At 41.8% G+C, this 6,915-nt stretch overlaps 1 long non-coding RNA gene across 1 annotated transcript; it reads left to right on the top strand.

Annotated features, from left to right (window-relative positions):
• The first annotated feature begins 616 nt into the window (after positions 1-616).
• LOC138800898 (uncharacterized) lies at positions 617-5,570 on the top strand. The gene is made up of 4 exons (XR_011364539.1): positions 617-724; positions 1,243-1,271; positions 2,081-2,289; positions 5,431-5,570. It is a non-coding gene; the product is annotated as an uncharacterized lncRNA (long non-coding RNA).
• The last annotated feature ends 1,345 nt before the right edge of the window (positions 5,571-6,915 follow it).

The following is a 6,915-nucleotide window of genomic DNA, read 5'->3' as shown; positions in this document are numbered from 1 at the left end:
TATATACTACTGGGGGCAGCACCCAAGGGGTTTATACTACTGGGGGCAGCACACAAAGGGTATGTACTGCTGGGGCAGCACACAAAGGGTATGTACTGCTGGGGCAGCACACAGTGGTCTATACTACATTGGGGCCTTACACAGAGCAGACAAGCGATCCTGTGTTCTCTATAAGGATGGGAGGGTAAAGCCGCAACTCCAGAAAAGCTAGGTTGGTCAATGATTTTTCATTACGCCTGGCCTCTATCTCCACCGATATCATCTGTAGGCTGATGGTCGGGAGAGCCCTATACACCTTATATCGTCAGCCAAACGCACCGTGACTGGCGGGTACAGCTGACTCATCAGCATTATGTCTGTCTGTTCCACATTAAAAAGTGACCTTTTACATTTAGAAATAAAATAAAATTAGACATCTAAAGGTCAAAAGTTAATATGTAACATTTTCATCAAATAAAACACTGTATTTAGCTTTTTTTTTTTAATTATATTATTGACCTTCGACTATAGACCCATAGCAACAAGGTTTGTCTTTTACTTGTAAGTGTTTTGTATCTCATAATGTGAAATATGTGGGCTGGTGGCAATGAAGCCTTAAATGTTTATTTTGAGGATACGTCATTCATCTTTGCTAGTATTTTCCTATAAAGCAGACTGCTCTCATTTACTCGGTCAAACGCAACTATTGTTACTGATACTTTCATTTATTCCATTCAAGTTACAGGTAAGAGTAAAACTTACTTTTTATACCACCTTTTGCTACATAGGTCATTTAGAGTTCCAGTCCACTGAGCAGCCTCCTATGGTAGTCCTTAGAAACCAGTTGTGGATTAGACTGGGTTCACACTGTGTTTTTGCTGTCCGTTTAATGGAAAAAAAATGGATGCAAAAACTGATTCATTTGTGTGCATCTGTTGATCTGTTTTCCACTGACTTACATTATAAAAAAAGGCTTAAAAACCAGATCAAAAGGCATCCTTTTTTAGCGTACACAAAAACGCAGTCAACCATGTTTTTGTGTACGATAAAAAAATTGATGCGTTTTTTTTTTTTTTATGGAAGTCAATGGAAAAACGGATCAAAATGGATCCCATTTTTCATCTGTTTTTCCATTAAACGGATCTATTAAACGGACAGCAAAAACGCTGTCCTAAGTCTTGGTAATTGTGTATAAAGGTAACGATTTAGTAAATAATATGTGTATAATGTATACATGTTATTTATTTTGTTTTCCTGTTTTAGGTTCTCAGTCATGCACCATCCACACCATGGTATGTCTTATAACACCTTAGCCTCTTAGAATCCATTTAAGTGACCTGTCCCTTTTCTCTATATTCTGACTCCAATTGTCACTACTTTTTCTTCCCTATTTACACATATTAAATATACAGTATGCAGATATATTTTGAATAATACGGTATAAATGACATGTTAGCTTTATTATGTGGGTCAATGTATGGTTATTACTGTAATACCATATTTATACAGTTTTTGTTTTAATGTTTGTTCTGTTGATAAATTAGCCTTGTTCTTTACTGAGTGGGCTGCAGTTTTTGAAGTACATGTGAATTTCTCATAACTATTTATGTGAAGCAAGGTGACAAAAAGTTGGTGGGCTCCTGCATTGTGTACTTTATTAGTTGAGACTTTTACTTATGTAATGATACTAGTTATGTTTTTTTTTTATAATATATACACACACACACTTAATTTCACTATTAAGAGCAGCAGTAGCATGGCAGACCTTGGGGAACATCAAATTAAGGGGGGGGGGGGGGGGGCAGCACTCTCCTATTTAACAGGTTAGATGCTGCTATTATGTGAAAGGTTACACGTACAGTACAGTATCAGCGTTATCACCAATCTGCAAAATAACATTAATAATTATGTTAACATATACAATTCTGGTGGAACTTGATAAACATTTGTCTAATTGTATTATATATGAGTATGTAATAAACCTGAGGTAAACAATGTATCATAAAATGAAATACTTGGTATAATTATTGATATTTAAAAGATGTTCAATTACTTTTCTTATACTTACTGTTAACATATAACTGTTGATATTTGATTTCAGGACCACCACCCTGCCCTCCCCCAAGTCACCCACACCCTGATCCTCACCACCACCCCCCTGGTCATGGTCAACCCCATCATGGTAATCCCCCTCACCCACAAGGACCACATCATGATCCTCATCATCCTCACCATCCTCATGACCCCCACCATGGCCACCAACAACCACATGGCCACCATGGGAAACATTAGCAGCATATTATTTACATGGTGAGTCTGTTCCACTGATGTTACCTATATAGTGCATAAGTCAGGTATTAAGATGGTAATGTGAACTGGGCCTCAGAACTTTGTTCAAGCTGGTGTCAATGGGTTTAGATCCACAATATGAATGTGTCAGCATTACAGAGCAATACAGGGTCAAGAGGAAGTCATGCTTCTTTTTGGGCCTCTGTCATAAAGTCCATTCAGGGTAGGGAAATAAAGGCGGCTGGTTCACTGCATGGGGAACACAAGCAAAATTTGACGAACCCTGTTGACTTTAATGGGGTCGGTCAGATTTTCCACTTGTTTCTGCCATTTTATTACAAATAGTGCATGCAACTTTTTTGCAGTTATTTGAACGGATTCTACTATGAACTATGACCCTGGTTGCTGCAGGGTCCCTTGGGATTACTTCACAGGTGGTCAGAGTGGCATAGTAACCCTCCCGAATAGTGGTAGGACCAGCCACCCACAGATAGGGTAAATGTCCTAAGGGTGCAGTATAGTGCTGTGCAGGTGGTAGTCAGTAATCACAGACTCAGTAATAACATTGACTTGGTTTACTACTTGTAAATGTGCAGCAGGTAATACAACGAATCTTGAATACACTTGATACAGTTCCAATTAATACACAAACATAGAACCACTAGATCTGTGGGATAAGTGCTGAGTAGGATGTAATAGAGTTGATAAGGTTGTACTGAGGTAGTAGAGAGGAGGATACCATGACAGTCTCAACCCAAGTAGTAATGTGCTCTGTCGGGAGGTGGGAGTGCTTAGAAGAAAACTTGTAGAAGAAGAAGCAACCTGTGTCTGCGGTTTGACCTGTCCTATAGTCTTCACACCACCTGATGCCCACTAGCTTTGGTAGAACCGTACTGATGGGTGACACAGGCCCCAGGCCCTGTTACCTGGGTTGAGCGGAATGGTTAGGGTTTCCTAAGTACACCCATATTGCGATATGGAGTTCATAAACTTTGCTCCACCCGGATCAGTTCCTAGCTCTTTGGCTTTTCTGCGGAGACTGTCCTGCACTGTACTGACTCCTATTCCTCAGCGTGGTTTAGGGTTATCTGTAGGCTAGTCCTCTCCTGAAGGGCTTAGCAGTGCATCATACAGCATTTTGGTGATTCAAGAAAAAGAGTTGTGAGAGCTGGCTGTTCTGCGTCCTACCCATGCGGGGTACTGACTAAGAACTAATTTGTAGAGGGAACCTGGCAGGGGCCAGGGCCCAGGTAGAACCACTGAGCAGAGCTATCTAAGCTGCGTCCTTACTCCTCCAAAGCTCAGCTAAGACTCCTCCTTCACCCAAGAGACTAACTTCCTAACCAGCGAGTGTGCTGCGCTGTGGTTGGGTGGAAAGTGTGCAATAGAGAAACAGGATAGAAAAGAGAAAATCGGGCAGAAGAAAGGAAAAATCCTATTGGACAACAGACTCTGGTACATACACAAACAATAACCCTTTAGTATGCTTCAGCCGTGCAGCTTCTAGACCTTAGTTACACACTATAGCAACATCTAGTGGTCACCTTTAGTAATACATCAGCTATAGTAAGATCACAGACAAGTACAGACTTTTACGAGGGGTGTAAAGAATAGCAACACCCACAGTGGGACACCACACTTGGCCTAGGTTTCTTCATGTGAGCTAAACTCTGGCTCAAAAATCTGACTTAATTTAGGCAAACTAATATTTAGCCTAAACTTAGAATAGACGCAACAGATTTATCAAGCAGCCAGCGCCATATTGATACATCTGTTGCATTGACTACCTACTCTAAGTTTGCACATAGAAAATTTTAGTACATCAGGGTCAATATTTTACTGTTTCTTCAGTCTTTTTAAGTTGCCTCAACATATATGGAGCTGATTTTCATTCAAGGTGTACGTGTCAGATTGCACAATACTCATCAGCTCCTAACCTGCTATTGATACACCTCTAATGACTTCCTTTGACTTTATTACACTGACTTCATGCCGCACTTCCCTGTTTATTTCTAAACAGCCTCCAGCAAAAAACACATCATCATTCAGAGATTGTTAAATTTATTTATACACTGTTTGGGATTCCCATAGTCTCCTGAATACACACTACACTTCATTGCAGAAATTCTGTATGGTTTGCTGTAACTCAGGATCAGGGCTGCTTCTACCAGGAGGTAAAATGAGGATTCCACCTCAGGCGGCAAATTATCTGGTCCCTGAGGGGCGGCAACTTCTGCCCTGTCATTTCGGTAAGTAAGTCTGACTTATCTAAATGACAGGGCCTGGCTGACTGAATGCAATGTGTGCAGCGACGACTTCACTCTGGCCGGCCTCACAGCTGAGGTTAATCTAGTTCAGGAACTTTGTGGGCCATGAAGCCTAGCCTCTGCGGGTTCTGCACTCTGCTGGGCTTACTGGCTCCTCCCTCTCCTGGCACAGGCAGGAACTACAAGAGGTTTGACTCCTGTGACTGTGCACACTGGGCACACACAAAAGAGAAAGACGTAATAGGGAAAGGGTAGGGGGTGGGGAAAAACTGTATGGGGGGGGGGGCAGCATATAGAGGGAATTATATGTGAGACTGGGGGCCATAGGGGGCTCTATATTAGTGTGAACAACAACTACAGAGCTGTTCTCTGAGGCTGGCACTATTAAGGGGTCTCTGAGGGTAACAGTATCATTGGGTGTCTGAAAATGGCAATATTAGGCGGTCTGAAACTTTAGGGGGTGTCTGAGACTGGGGTCCCCATATGTCACCACCACTAAGACTGGCACCAACATGTGTAGTGTATGCACTTATATAGTTCTGTATGTATTACATGCATTGTTGATATATAGTCATGTATGCAATATGTCCCCCTCTCCTGCGCCTTATTTATTATCATTTATGCCTGCTCGCAGTTGTAAATCATGACCCAAATCTACAGGTGTAGATTTAGTACGCATGTTCGGGCCCTTAGCTGGCCTGAATCCATCTGGCCGGGAGGCGTGCTCCCGGCCAGATGGATTCACTAAAAGACGTGTGCCCGGCCAGACGCATTTACTAAGAGGCGTGCACTTCGGGCCAGGGAAAAGGGTGTTGGTCTTCACAGTGAAATATGTGAAAGTAATGATCATATTGTCAATACTGTTCTTTAACAGGTTTTCCCTTTATTGTTACAGCATAGTTTGTGGAACAAGACGATGAAGATGAAGCTATTCCACTTTATATTCACACTGATTCCTAAAAATGATTGCTTTTTTGTTGTCTTTGTAGACTAAACTTTTTGATAACAATAAAAATAAATTTATGTTACTAAAGACGTTGTGGTTTGTCATTGAACCAGCTGCTTATTGTGTCTTCAGATTGATGTCACGTCAATGTATTTATCTACCTGTCTGAATAACACCATGTACAAGCAGAATAATAGACATAAACCTTGCTATCAAGATGACTGCCTGTGTTCCTATGTAAACTTTTGATTCTTTTTCTTTTCGCTGTTCTCTCTCTTTTACCAAACCTGCATTGACCTATGTACATTTAGTCCATATTACTTGTCATACTGTGAAAACACGCTTCTGAATAAAAAAATGTTATATACTGCATTTTCTGGCGTATAAGACGAATGGGCGTATAAGACGACCCCTGACTTTTAGGAAGATTGTCAGGGGTTCGCCTTATACGCTAAAAAATGTTAACTCCTGCTTAGCCGTAGCAGAGTTTTCTAGCTGGAGCCCTGCTGCAGTCAGGCAGGGATTAATTGCAGCTAAAGAACAAAAAAAACCCCAAACAACAACAATCAATCTGCGCGTCTCCTGTCCCGTTCCCAGTGCAGGCAGTGTGACATACACTGCCTGCGCCAGAGGTCCCCGAAGCATGATGCACACTGCCTGCGCCGGGAACGGGTGAGTGGAATTGTTTTTTTGTAGTGGTTGACCCATAGGGTGGGGATGCGGACATTTTTTAGCCCCCCTTACCATATGGGGCAACCATATCCAGCGTATAAGACGACCCCTGACTTTGGGGTTTGGGGGTTAAAAAGTTGTCTTATACGCCAGAAAATACGGTAATAAAAGATGACTGCCTCTTAAGGGAGCTATACACAAAATATTGCCCTCTAGAACACATGACAACTACTTATGAGTTCTACTATAGACAGGAATTTAGCCAACTATACACATGTAAATACAGTATATTTTTTTATACAGTGGACATTAGCCAATGTCAGACATCTCTTCTTGCCTAGGGTTCATTGGCCAACAGAGAAAATAATTTGTGTCCTTTTAAGCAAAACATAGGGATGTCTACATGCATTTATTGAACCATAACTTTTGTTGATCCCACACACAGGGCATATTATTAGAGATGAGCGCAACTCAAGAATTCTGAAGTCCAACCGTTTGGCATTTGAATACAGGTAGCTCAAGTTGTTGGATGCAGCCCTAGGGATCCCTGGAAAACATGGATACAACCATAGGCTAAGTTCACATTTGGTATGAGACTGGCCGTTCCATGACCCGGCCGGTCTCAGAAAAGATCATCCCGGCTGGTACTTTTGCGCCGCTGAGTTCTGATGCGGGTGCATCAGTGCGCGCCCGCATTAGAACTTCCCACGCTCAATAGTGTGCACTAACAGGCTTTTCTTCGGCTGCTATTTAACGAATAGT

Source organism: Dendropsophus ebraccatus, chromosome 9, assembly GCF_027789765.1.
Source record: "Dendropsophus ebraccatus isolate aDenEbr1 chromosome 9, aDenEbr1.pat, whole genome shotgun sequence".
NCBI classification, from domain to species: domain Eukaryota; kingdom Metazoa; phylum Chordata; class Amphibia; order Anura; family Hylidae; genus Dendropsophus; species Dendropsophus ebraccatus.
The sequence above is the reverse complement of the archived record's forward strand: the minus strand, read 5'-3'. Positions and strand labels throughout refer to the sequence as shown.